Raw genomic sequence first — 13,171 nt, 5'->3', positions numbered from 1 at the left:
CCTTCTCTCCTTCCCATGCTCCATTTGGTCACAGGAACAACACTAGCACCAGACAGAACTCTAAGGCAGATGAGGCTTATTTTCAATGACCTCCTCATTGCCATCACCAATCCCCAAAGATGCCAGGCATTCAATTCAATTCAATTCAATTCAATTCAATTCAATTCAATTCCATGTGTTTCCCAAAGCCACAGTAGGGTTCCTAAAGTGGACAGGAGCAACCTAGAGGAGATGGGGACAGGGAAGGAGGGGATCTTGGAGCAGCATGTCTGTAGCCTTCAACCCACAGATAACGGCTCTCAACTCTACCTAGGGGAAGAGTCACTGTACCTTTGCTTATGCTCTCACTTGGGGCTTCTGAGCAAGCAGGTATAAGTCACTCTGGGGCATGGTGAGGCATGTGTGGCTCTTTTACTGACCTCAGTGGAACCAGGCCACCCTAAGACCGCTTTATGGTCTGCATACAGGGCTTTCCATTTCTTGGGAGCATGACTCAGAAAGGCCTGTGGGTCTTGGGAGGGAGGTTATCAGTTGGATCATCTTTAATAAGAGTGTGCTCTCTGCCTCCAGGCTGGGGCACATGGAGTCATGGCAATGTATAAATTGTGTGGTTATAAGGGGCTGAAACGCTAAAGCTGGGTTGTTTTCTTGCCCTGACCGCCCCCCCCCCCCCCCATCTCCTGGGCTCTGGCCCATATTGGACTTTGCGTCATCCTTTGGATTGAGAGGGTCATTAGAAAGAGCTCAAGTTCTGGTTCCAGTTTTGATTTGGTACGGAGAAGCTGTGCAGCCCCAGGGAAGTCACTGTACACTTCTGGGCTTCCACATTTCTCTTTAGTGAAAAGAGATTGGAACAGACAAAGGTTTCCTGAAGTTTGTTTTTTAAAATACTAGTCCCAGAAGATTCTTTGTGTGCAAAGTGGGTTTGCTGCCCCTTCTTTAAAGATTCATGACCCATATTAGCTTATGAAAGGCTCTGAGGACTATTACACACCCTCGGTTAATGCTGTTTAACCTGTCATGCCCCAAACTTACGAGATTGTGAAACTTTCCTTTTGTGACATCTGCTAGCATCCAGGGACTCCAGGGTTGCCCAAGCTTACTTTGGAAAATGGGGTGACTGGCTATTTCTGATACTTTGTGATTCTCCATCTGTTTTAGCCATAAGAAATTTCCAGCAGTCTGCTGCCCTCAGCCATACCACTTCATGATGTCACAGGCATATAGCTGGGCCTGGGTGGCTGTCAGGCCCAGTTCATGGGCTGCAGCTCAAGTGGCTGGTCAGTTTTCCAGAGCCCAAGTGCCAAACCTGCAAGCCTCCTGGAGACTTCTGGCAGAACAGAACCTCTGAGGAGTATGGACTCCATCCCCAGTGCTCCCACTAGGCCTGCGTCTCACAGGCCAACTCTGCGTGCCAGTTTCTGTTCACAAAATCACGGAGGAAGGATGTTTTTCAATTGCCTCCTGCAGTTTATTTCAGGCTCAAACCCACATTTACGTGTAACCAAGTCTGTCCTGCTGCAGTGACAAGCCAGAATCCACATGTTGCCTAAGGTTTACCGTGTGCCTCTTATAAAATAAATGAAGAACACGCTCCAAGGCTTCACTTAGTGGCTGAGAGGTCAACACATAGGAGTCACTGGAGAGAGTAGGGGGTGCTCCTGATTCCCGATGTGCTTCTAAGCACAGGGGGCCTCAGTTTCCTCATCTGCTGCACAGGAATAATGATCCCTGCTCTAATTCTCAGCATTCCCGTGGCGTCAGTGGGCACAACAGAATCATTCTGGAGCCTCGACGATGCCATGCAGCGGGTCCACATTATAGGCACATGAATTAAACACCATGCACCGGCCGGGAAAGAGAGGAAAACAAAAGCACTTTAGAGGCGAACACGCAGGAGGAGACGTGAATCCACTGCTCCCTAACTGGTCTCAGCTCCCAAGTGCGTCTCACCGTGTGGACATCTCATTTCACGGTGATTTTAAAGTGTTTGAAAGTATCTAATTTTTCATACAGCACGGTCTTGAAATGCAAACCCACTACTTCATCTGGTGCAGAACCAGCAGAAGAGAGCTCTGAGGCCACACTGGGAAGCTGCCTGGGAAGGGTTTATGCTGGTCTCTCTGGGGCACCTTTCTAAGGAGTTTCCAGGGGGAATGGTGCTGACCGTGTATCTGCCACACGCGGCCCTTAAAGCCAGACCCGTGCAAGAGGTGCGTCCTCTGTGCAGGTGCAGGGCTCCTTCCTGGCGCCGCCAGGCACGGTCCGCCCCGGGAAGGGGTGCACGAGGCGAGCTGTGGCAGGATGCTCTGCGGGACCAGCCCTGCCTCCCGGGACTCGGGCTTGACCGGCTGGCACCGCCGCGCTCGCGGGGCGGGGCGGGGCGGGGCGGGGCGGGGCACTTGCCGCCGGGCCCCAGCCCCCAAGCCCCCAGCCCCCCCGCCGGTGACCGCGGGGGCGCGCCTGCGGTTGTAGCGCGCGCGCGCGGCCGCCGTCTCATTCATGCTGCAGCCCATTCACTGGGCTGGCTGGCCACGGGGTGGGGGGGGCCGCACCGCACGCGCTGAGCGGGGCGCTTATTCTAGCCGCGTGCGCGTGTGTGAGCGCGGGAGAGGGATCGAGGGCGGCGCTCTCTGCCTGGGAGGGGGGGGAAGTATTTCCTGTCCCAGCCCCCTGCCCCCAAGTGCTCCCCGGCCTCGCAGGGTGCCTGCTGAGCGCTGGCAACCGCACCTTGCGGGCGCCTCACCTGCCTCCCCTCCTCCCCTCGGCCTCACTGTCACCTTTAGGGGAGGTGTCATGAAGCCCGTTCGGTAGCTGCGGTGCTGATGGCTGGAAATGTTGAGCAGGATGCCCCAAATCAGATAGTATGTGACAGAGCTGGCCTGGGAGCCCCCGTCCATCAGAGAGCCACCACAAAACCTGTTGCCTCTCTCCTGGAGGTGATTATCCGATTTCACTTACCGGGCTTCACCCTTGAGGTGCTTTCATGCAACCCCAGCACCCAGCCCCTGACCGAGCTCCCCGGGGAACACGTGACTTGGATGATCTGAGAAAGGCACTGAGGCCGGGCCATCTACTGCCTCTCCTGGCTCCAGCTCAAACCTCTTGTCCCTCGGACCTCAGGCTTCTTTCCCCAAGTTTTGCCCCGTCTCTCTCAGGAGTGCTGTTAATACACACGCACATCCACACCTGTCCCCCACCCCATACACCATAGCTATCTGTGGTATCATGGAGAGGTCACTGATGATGTCAGAGGTTCTGGGGTCAAACGCCACCGTCATTAACCAGATACCACCAATATCCAGCTTTGCAACCCCAGGCAAGCCTCCTTGAGTCTCATCCATACTAAGGGAGAACTATTACTTGCCCCACCAGCTCGATGGGCTTGTCCTAAAGCCAGTAGTTTAAAAGCACATTATAAACTGTAAAGCGCAGTTCCCATACCAGGTATTACTAAGCACTTTGTGTCATGGCCTATTGGAGCTCATCTTTGGCCCCGGGTTAAGCGTGGGTCAAAAGAACTGCCGGGGGCTGGGTTGTTTCCGGCCTCTGATCTGGGAAAGATCATCTCCTTACCCAGGAGAACCCCGCTCGACTCTTTGACCCTCCTCAGAGATGTTTCTCATGATCAGTTTATCTGGCTCCAGAGCAAGCCGCTGGCCAGCCATGCACTACCGCCAGACCAGCGCGAGCCCTGGCCGCTGCCTCCGGGAGCTTCGGGGTTAATGTTTGTGCGTCAAAGTTACGTGGAGAGAAGGGGCCACAGCGCGATGGGGGTGGTGGAGCAATCAGACCTTCTTTTAACGTCTTCACCTGCCGCGCAACTGGGGAAGTTTCAAGACGGAAGGGAGACAGAAGCGCCCCTGGGGAAGGTGAAGGAGCAGTCTCGTGACTGACAGCAATGAGTCCTGCATCCTGAAGCCGCCCAGGCGGGACGTGGAGCTGGCGCCTGGCGGTGGACCCCGCGGGGAGGGACTGAGGCTGGCCCGCTTTCCTGGGGTTTGCAGAGCCACAGGCTGTTTACAAACTGCCTTTTCTGCCCACTGGCTCTCTTAATGCTCACGACAGCCCAGACAGGTAGGCAGAACGCATTGCTCCTTGACAGATGGGGTCAGAGAGGTTAAGAGATGAAGGTTGAGTAGGAGGCAGGGTTGCAAGCTCGCTGGAGGTCCTGACACCCCCGCAGACAGACAGCCCCTCCCAGCCACAGAGCCCTGAGGATTGTCCCTAGAATGCAGCCTGCAGGCAGGCATTGCAGGAGGGACATATCCAGATATCTTGCCCCCCTTTCCCTGCCCAGAAGTGCAAAAGGTTCCCCCTCAAGCCAACCCCGAAGTGATGGCAGATGGCTCTGCACGGAGGTTCCACCTGGGCCCCGCTCAGACTTATTTTCCAAGGCAGCTACAACTTATCCTTGATACCACGAGAGTCAGGCAAGCCTGGAAATGGGGCAGAAATGAAGAAAATACCCAAGTTGCTTGCAAAGGTGGCTCTTCTGCCACATCTCTAGGTGCCACATGCCTCCCCTTAAGCAAGGAAACCTCCTAAAACCGAGAAAAGAGTCAGGTTCATCTTACCTGAAGACTCGGAAGGAATGGTGCTCCCGGTGCTCCTACTCCAGCTCCTACAGGTCTGTGAGGATTAGCTGCTCCAGCGCTTTAACAATAAACCGAATTAAAGGGGAGGAATGCAGGGGTTTTCTTTCCCAGGACCGTAACCAGGCAGTCTTAAAGGGGAGGAAAAGTAGCTATGGTGGCTTGCGTCTCTCCTGCCTTTCCTCTGCTTTGCTTTCCCTCCCTCCAAGCAGCATTGAGTCCGATCCAGAAAAATGCTTTTGCAGAGGGCCCTTTTATGCCTTCTGTGCGTGTGTGTGCGTGTGTGTAATTGTGTTTGCATTGATGTGTGTAATGGCAAGGGAGCAAGAAGAAAAAGCAAAAACAAAACTGCAAATTACTGGTTTCCATTGGCCTGGATGGGGTGATAACAGAACATTAGAGAAGCCTTCTAGGACTGCCTGCCTCAGTTTCTTTTTTAACCACTCCGTTGCTGGAGTGTTGTCTAAAAACACCTTCCTGACCAAGAGGATATCTACTTGGATCGAAATGTAGGGACCAAAGACCTCTCTGTGTCCAGTTGTCTCTTACAGAATGGGAAGAGAAGCAGGGGGACCCTCTGTTGCATGGCCCCACCCCAACTCTCTGATCTATCACCTGTCCCCTGTTTCTAGAAGCATAGCATCCTGATCCCAAAACCTACCATCCTCTTTTCAGTCCTATCCCATTAGACCTTAGGAGATCATTCCCTTTCCTCTGGAAACTCTAGCTGACTCTCTTCCCCCGTACTCACCTCTCCATCCTGCTCTTGACCATCTCAGCCTCCTTTGGGCTGCTCCTTTCAGTGAAGTTTCCTTGAACTTCCGTCTTTTGCCCTTTGCTTTCTCCTTCCCTACTCTTCCCTTAATCCTAACATCCACTCACAGAGTCTGTTACCATCATCATGTGAATGTCCCAAGTCAACACCCCCGTCTGGGTTGTTGACCTTAACCTTAACATCCAGATGTCCAACTCCATCCACAAATAATCCTGAACGTGTAAGAGCTTTCTTCAGACCCCTCTCCCCCTGTCTCCCCAGCTAGGCTGTGGACCTGCCATCTTCCCAAACACTCAAGGTAGGGTCCCAGTCACTTTCTTTGACTGTGTTGTCTCTTTCATTGCCTTCCAAATCCAATCAGCTGTTATGCACTTTTAATTGTTCCTTTAAATTAGCTTTTAAATTGTGCCTTTTCAATTTTTTAAAATCGCTTGTGTTTTTTGAACACATAACACATTCACAGGGGTCAGAAATCAGAACTATATTAAAAGACATATATCGGGGCGCCTGGGTGGCTCAGTCGGTGGGGCGGCCGACTTCAGCTCAGGTCACGATCTCGCGGTCCGTGAGTTTGAGCCCCACGTCGGGCTCTGTGCTGATGGCTCAGAGCCTGGAGCCTGCTTCCGATTCTGTGTCTCCCTCTCTCTCTGCCTCTCCCCCGTTCATGCTCTGTCTCTCTCTGTCTCAAAAATAAAAAAAAAAAAATTAAAAAATAAAAAAAAAAGACATATATCAAAAAGTAAAAATAAAGAAATAAAAGACATACATTGAGGTGTTTCACCTTTCCATCCACCCTTTCCCATCCCCCCACCCGCCCTGCCCTCTATAGGTGGCCACTCTTATTAGTTTCTTTTCAATCACTCCAGTATTTCAGGTGGATGCAAGTAAAAGAATATAGAATATATTCTGTAGAATATACAATATAGATACAGCTATAAATAGATAGATATAGATATTCCCTGCTATCCTCTTCACACAGAAAGTAAGTAAATGCTGCCTCTTTTATATCTTCATTGCCACAATTTTAATTCAGGCCCTCCTTCTCCTCTCTCTGGTACTATTGTGATAGATTAGGCTCTAACTGGTCCCTGGGGGAGGTGGCCAATTGAGATACCTAAACGTGGCTCTGGAGAAGTCTTCTAGGTTAGACTCCTGGGTTGTCCGTTGACAGGATGTGTGGCCTTGGACAAGTGACTTAACCTCTCTGTGCCTCAGTTTCCCCACCTGTGAAAGGGGATAATTTGTGAACTTATTTCATACACTGGTAGGGTGGAGTGAGACAGAGTGCCAGTTGCTTGGTACAGTGACTAGCAGATGGTAAAGACTCAGTAAATGTGGACTAATACTGTTTTCCCTCCAATCCAACTTTCATTCTTGCTAGATTATCTCAAGAAAACATATTGCTTTTACCTCAAAAAAAAAAAAAAAACAACGATCTATTACCTACAGGATAAAGTCCAAACACCTTGGCCCATCACTGAAGGCATTCTAGGATCTGGCACAAAACTGTCCTCTCTCCCTTGAGTCCCTCCATCCACCCAGCTAACTCTCTAGCTTTGCATCCGAGACCCTGATTTCTGACACACCGCTTTACCCAACGCTCCTGACCTTCGCTTGTGCTGGTCTATCAGTATAGAATGCCCTTTCCTCCTTCTCTGCCTATGGAAATGCTATAGATTTTAAAAATCCTCGTCAAATACTATCTCATCCGCGAAGCCTTCCATGATTTCCTGACTTCCTTGCAACTAGTCACTCCTTCCTCTGTGCGGTTCCCAAAACTTTGTCTACAGCTCTTCGTCATCCTTAATCTTTTCCTGCCTTGAATTTTAGCCTGTGTTGCCACCACTTAGATTCCCTGGGTACAGTGTCCCTGTCCAGCAGCTGTCTTCCTCCTGTCTGAACACTGGAACTGGGGAGTTCATCACAGCTTGAAACAGTCAAGTAATCCCCTTGGGCATCAACATGTGTTAGAAAGTTTATCTCCATAGGGGACTGAAGTCTTCTTCAGCACAGGCACGCATGCACTCATTCCTTAAATGTTTACCAACACTGACCACGTACTAGGTACTGGGGACACAAAACCAGACCCAGACTCTACACTCCTAGAACTTCTGTCCAAGCACATGAACCAGCCAAGTCTGTGCTACGTAATGTGCGCCGATACAAGTTTGAATTGGGCAAGGAACTGCTTGCTGGTCAGCACCAGCCCCCTGGAACCCTCCCTCTTCTTCCCCTTTCCTTCCATCCACCTGCGCACTGCTGGCCTTGGTGAGCCACAGAGCCAGAGATGAATTCTCAGCTGTGGAAATAGAAATGGGTTCCATGTTGGGCGCCATGGGACAAAGTGTTACCTCTTTATGCTGAGTTCCAAAGGTAGATGTCCTCGCAGGTACTGACCAGGCCATATGCTGGACATCAGAGGCCGGGAGCAGGGGCAAAGAATCCATGGCTGGAGCAGTAGTACAGGTGGCTAGAGAACTGGAGGGGCATCCATTCAGGAATGTGTTCCAGGGAGGTAGAAGAGAGACTGGGGCGTGAGAATGCACGTGTACTTGGGCACATATACATGCATGTGCACACTCACACATGCTTGCAACGTTGTCTGGTTCAGATTCTTTTAATGGCCTTGTCTCTATGGTTTCTCTAATCAGCAGTCCCACTGAGTGTCTATTCAACATCAACTCTGTGCCCAGTAGAGGAGGCAAGGCATAGAGAACAACTGGAGATGAATCAACAGGTGCATCAGGTACTATTACCTCACATTGTCCCCAGGGACAGGGCCTTGGCAGGAGAGCTGGGGGTTGGAGGCGTTAGGAATGGTTTCATGGAAAAGTGTCACGGAAGTCAGCCTGGTCCTTAAAGGTGACTAGGACCAGATGTGGGAGATGTGGTGGGTGGGGTGGGGTTAGGGAAAATACAGAGGCTGGAATATGTAAGATGCATGTTGGAAATGACAGGGTGGCCCTGCAGTGCACGGGGGACAAGTGCATGGGGGACAAGGCTGGCCCAGGAGGGTGTTTGAGCAGCCTGACTGAGGCTTTCGACTTGGCTGTGAGGCAGTAGAGGCACTGTAGATTTTTTTTTTAAGTTTATTTATTTTTGAGAGAGAGAAAGAGAGACAGAGCGTGAGCAGGGGAGGGGCAGAGAGAGAGGGAGACAGAATCCGAAGCAGGTTCCAAGCTCTGAGCTGTCAGCACAGAGCCCGATGCGGGGCTCAAACTCACCAACTGTGAGATCATGACCTGAGCTGGAGTCAGACGCTTAGCCATCTGAGCCACCCAGGCGCCCCATCTGCACTGTAGATTCTTAAGCAAGGATGTTTGCCGCATACCAATGTCGGGGTGCCAGAACTGGGGAGAAATTAGAGACTAGAAAGTCAGCAGGGAGGCTCTACTGTCACGGAGATGAAGGTCTGAACTAAAGGGGTAGAGGAGAGGAGAAGGAAGGCCCATTCTCACCAGGAAGTGTCCTTCTCTCACCTAAAGTGACGTGTGCATCTGAGCTTGTCACAGGGGATGTCAGCAAAGGGAGAAGTGACCAAGTGTACTCACTGGGTGCCCACCTCCACTGCTCCCATGTGGTCATGCTTACCCTTCAACTGAACAAAGTAAGGAGTCCTCTTATGGTTTGGGGTAAGGAGGAGACAAGGGAGGTGTGCTCATGAGAACAGAACAATGTTTTTCTTTAAAGAACATTGGTCTGCACTCTCTTTTATGTTTGATTAGACCTCCAGATTGAGCTTTTTGGATAACCAAATGACGACAAGACATAATGAGGTGTCAGGGTGGAAAAGGGAAGGGAAAGCAACCTCCATCCATCTGTCCATCCATCCATCCTTCCGTCCATCCATCCTTCCATTCATTCCTGCAACAAATATTTATTAAGCATCTACTCTGTTTTGGGCACTATTTTGGGCTCTAAACATACAGTAACAAATAAGATAAGCGGTTTCTTCCCTAATGAGTCTTGCATTCTAGCCGTGGAGTCAGATTTTAAACAAATACAGATCATCACAAATGCAGTAAGTACTATGAACTGTTCAGGACACTATGAAAATATGTGTTAGGGGACCTTACCAAGCCCGGAGACAGTGACTTTCAAACTGGACTCAGAAGGAAGAAGAACTAACTACGTGAAAAGTTAAGCAAAAGAACAGCTTGTGGAAAGGCCCTGAGGTAGAAAGGAGCCATGCCTACTGGAGAAACAGAGAGAAGTGCATTGTTACTGAGCAGTAAGAGAAAAAGGGAAAGATGCCCCAAATGCGGCTGGTGAAGCAAGAAAAGAAACATTGTCCAAGGCCTTGAAAGTATGACAGGCAGAGTAATGAGAGGGGAGAGGGGCCACCAAAGAACAAACACCCCTTATTTCGTAACACATTTCCAATTTGAAGTTGGATAAGAGAGAATGGAATGGGCACCCAAAGTGGGGGCGAGAGGGAGGAAATGGAAATTGTAGGACGGTACCGACAGGCTGGCATGCAGGCATGAATCAACGTAATACTTGCTACTTTCGTGTTTATTTGTTTTAAAAATAAGACACCAGATTTCTAGTACTTCCAGGAATAGATGCCGCTTGGTCTACATTGTTCCCGCAGCCTGTGATGCGCTCATCTTTTTGTTTGAGCCGGACCGTTAAGAAGTCTCCTCCCCTGATCACTCTTCCCCGGGCACAGGCAAAAATGGATGTTCTCTGAGCCCAACTCTGCAACCGCTCGCACCCTGCTCCACTGGGTGGAAACAGGTCTGCCACATGTCAGGGTTGTCCAGTAGTGACGAGCTCTCTAAGCGTAGAAACCATGCTTCAGTGACCTCCGTACTATCATATCACCCAGTGCAAAGCAAGTTCCACAAAGGGTCTGAAAAATCGAAGGGCAGAATAAGACCTAAAAGAAGGGTTTTCTGCTGTGTCCTGAGTTTGACACTATTAACAGCAGAAGGAGGTGCATTAGTAATGGGTTTACCATCGGCTGCCCCTACACACACGCAGAACCCACAGAATATATATGCAAACAGCCATGGCTCCTGGTTTGTGCCGCAGCTTCCGATTTCTTTAGAGGACACAGAGAGTTGAGTGTCAGGGGTGGGCTGGTCAGTCAGGATCTCTGGGTGCTTCCGCATGGCCCCTCCACCTAGGGAGGGTGTGTCAGCTCATTCCATCTGAACTTTCTTCTCCTTTCTCCGATAACTCCTTCACCCTGTATACCCTGTGCTTAGATCTTTCTGTCTTTCTCCTCCACCCCTGCCAAGGTTCAGCAGACATTCAGCTGTATCTCGCCCTACCCTGGGTGGGGCAGGCATCCCGTTGGTTCTTGCAGGTTGGATGTCTACAAGGCGAGTAGATTTTCACCTGATCCCCTCCTCACATGTTCGCTCTGTGTCTCTGTGCTAAAAGAATCTACCGTCTCCGTTGCTTTGAGTCACATTCCCAAGTGAGCCCAGCCTTCGTATATGCCATGTTCCAGGAATAAGTGGGGTAAGGGACAAAGCCTATGAGCCTGGCTTCAGATTTTTGGCTGATGACATAGTCAGTTCCCATGTGAGAGCCCCAGCAGAGACTGTAGAACCTTTCTCCTCTGTATCCAACATTATCTGCGTGTATTTCTCTGTCCACGACTGGAGGAATCAGTCACGACTCTCCATGGTCACCAGCACGTGACCTTGAGAAACAGTGGGGATGGGAGGGGGTCAAGTGCAATGAGTGGGTGATCCTGAGTATCACTTGGTGGAAAATATGTTCCAAACTTTCATCAAGGCTACTGACAAAGTACCTGATTGTCCTCTTTGATTTTAATTTCCTTTTTCTGTCTCTTCCTAAGCCTCCAGGGAATGAACAAATAACAAAGGAAATGGCTGACAAAGGGAAAATTATGATGTGAGAATTTCACTAAAGAATTTAGCCCACTTTACTCTGTTCGCAAAGGCCCTGGAATTGGCCCCGAACTGGGGTTTAGGGAATCTAGCATTTGTTCCCACGGTGTCCTTATTAGCCAGGCAACCTGGGCAGAGTCTAAACCTCAAGGATCTTCCTGTTCTCATCTGTCAAATTGGGCTAATGATGTCAATCCACCCCACGAGTCTCTCTACTGTCGGTGTCCCAGGTAAGGAAAGGATTGTATGAGTCATGGAAAGTAAGGTTACACTTGTTCCCTGCTGAAAGTCACATGCTCACCTCCGGGTCCTGCCCCCGCATAGGGCAGAGTTAGAACGCAGCAGGATTGCTCTGGGCTTCTCGGGGGAGAAGGGACTCAGGGCTCCTTCACTCCCAAGAGCAAGCTGCCACTGCCCTCTAGTGACAGCATTCTGTCCAGACCAGGTGCCTGTGTCCACCCCTCTGGCTAATGGGGGAAAACAGATCTTTTCCTTGACAGGACTCTTTCTGACCAACCTTTTCTCAAAAAAGCCGTGCCTCAAAATTCTCCATATTCTTGCTCTGTGTGGTGATTGCTGTTCTTATCTATCATATTCTAAGAACTAGCAAGTATTTTTCAAGTGTCTGCTATGGGGGGTGGGCAATGTGCCAGGCACTGAAGTGACAGTCCTCCCCTCCTCCCACCTCCCTCTGCTGCCCATTGTCCCTTAGGAGAGGGACATCTCAGACCAGTCATCTTCAGGATGTCAGCCTTCTGGAAACTTTCCAGAGATAATGACTGAGCCTCCTTCTCCCTCTTCCGTGTGGAAAGGACCCAATGGGACTAAAGACACTACCTACTAATCTCCTCTGTCCTTATGGTGCCCAGCACAGAGCAGGCATTCTGGAAGGATTTGCCTGTTGAAGACTTTGTCTACTGAATGAATAGCTGACCTTCGGAAGTGACTCCTGGATAGACCTTGGAATTTTATAATATATAAACATCTTGGAGAGCCACAGTGAAGAGCCTAAGAGTCAGACACAAGACCAGACTTGGGATTGAATTTTGGGTGCCTTATCACTAGAAGTGTGATCCCCAGGCAAATTCTTCAACATTTCTGCACCTGTTTCTCATGCATCAAATAGGCATAAAGGGATACTTTGCTCAACAAGAGGGCCATGAGAATTAAATGAGAGAATGTAGGTAAAGTGCTTGGAAGATGATAAGCACTCAGGAAGAGGACCTTTTGGGCGCATGACTCAGTTAGAGCCTCTGCAGAGTAAGGCAGCTCAGGAGAGTGGGGTGGAGGCGGGACAGGGAGCCAAGAAAGAGGCAGTGTCTGCATCGATGGGCAAGCGTGCATGCATGTCCCGGGTGGCCGGGACAGAGGATTTCCACGTCCAGTGAGCTCTCACCTGTAGAGGTGACAGGTCCTTTCCCCTCTTGGGGTAACTGTCTTTGCCAGAAGGAGGGGTGGTCTAGAGCAATCTGGCACCCAGTGAAGTCCAACGAATGCACCAGTTATGGACTTAGTCACAAGTGGGGAGGTAGCGAAAGACAAATCCTCTCCTTAACAACGGGAGGGTGACAACCAGGACTCTTGGACAACTGGGGTGCTAGGACCTGAGAGCTAGACAGCATTCTGGGGACGTATCCGCCCCCATTGTCCCTGGGGAAAATAGCAACAAGAAAGTCCTCCTTTTTCCTCCTCTCCCTAGACACTTGCCCAGGGCAAGTGAACCCCTTCTCCTGCCCCAGTCCCTCCCCTGTTCCAGGCTTGCAGGTGGAGGAGGGCTCCTGAGGCTGCCAGCAACATCGCTACCTAGATGTTCTCATCTGCCGTTGTTCCTGAGATGGAACATTTAAATAATAGAACTGACCATAAGTAAAATTTAGCAGCAATAATTTGCTTCCAAGGAAGGAAAAATTGCTTGATTTAGATACCCGATCTCT

General features: G+C 50.4%; 1 protein-coding gene and 1 long non-coding RNA gene across 3 annotated transcripts in view; one reads left to right on the top strand and one right to left on the bottom strand.

Annotated features, from left to right (window-relative positions):
* CAMK1G (calcium/calmodulin dependent protein kinase IG) overlaps positions 1–4,786 on the bottom strand; it is a 29,555-nt gene extending 24,769 nt beyond the window's left edge. Inside the window, exon 1 of one of the 2 annotated variants that reach the window (XM_019429603.2) lies at positions 4,578–4,786. The gene's annotated coding sequence lies outside the window, so the exon portion shown is untranslated. The remainder of the gene's footprint in view (positions 1–4,577) is intronic. The other variant, XM_019429610.2, reaches the window with a different exon arrangement.
* On the top strand, positions 3,620–10,990 carry LOC109255170 (uncharacterized). The gene is made up of 3 exons (XR_002075109.2): positions 3,620–4,077; positions 8,022–8,116; positions 10,617–10,990. It is a non-coding gene; the product is annotated as an uncharacterized LOC109255170 (long non-coding RNA).
* The last annotated feature ends 2,181 nt before the right edge of the window (positions 10,991–13,171 follow it).

The sequence above is a fragment of the Panthera pardus genome, unplaced genomic scaffold (genome assembly GCF_024362965.1).
Source record: "Panthera pardus isolate Hobbes unplaced genomic scaffold, ASM2436296v1 HiC_scaffold_21, whole genome shotgun sequence".
In the NCBI taxonomy this organism is placed as follows: domain Eukaryota; kingdom Metazoa; phylum Chordata; class Mammalia; order Carnivora; family Felidae; genus Panthera; species Panthera pardus.
This window is presented reverse-complemented; position numbering and strand designations above follow the sequence as displayed.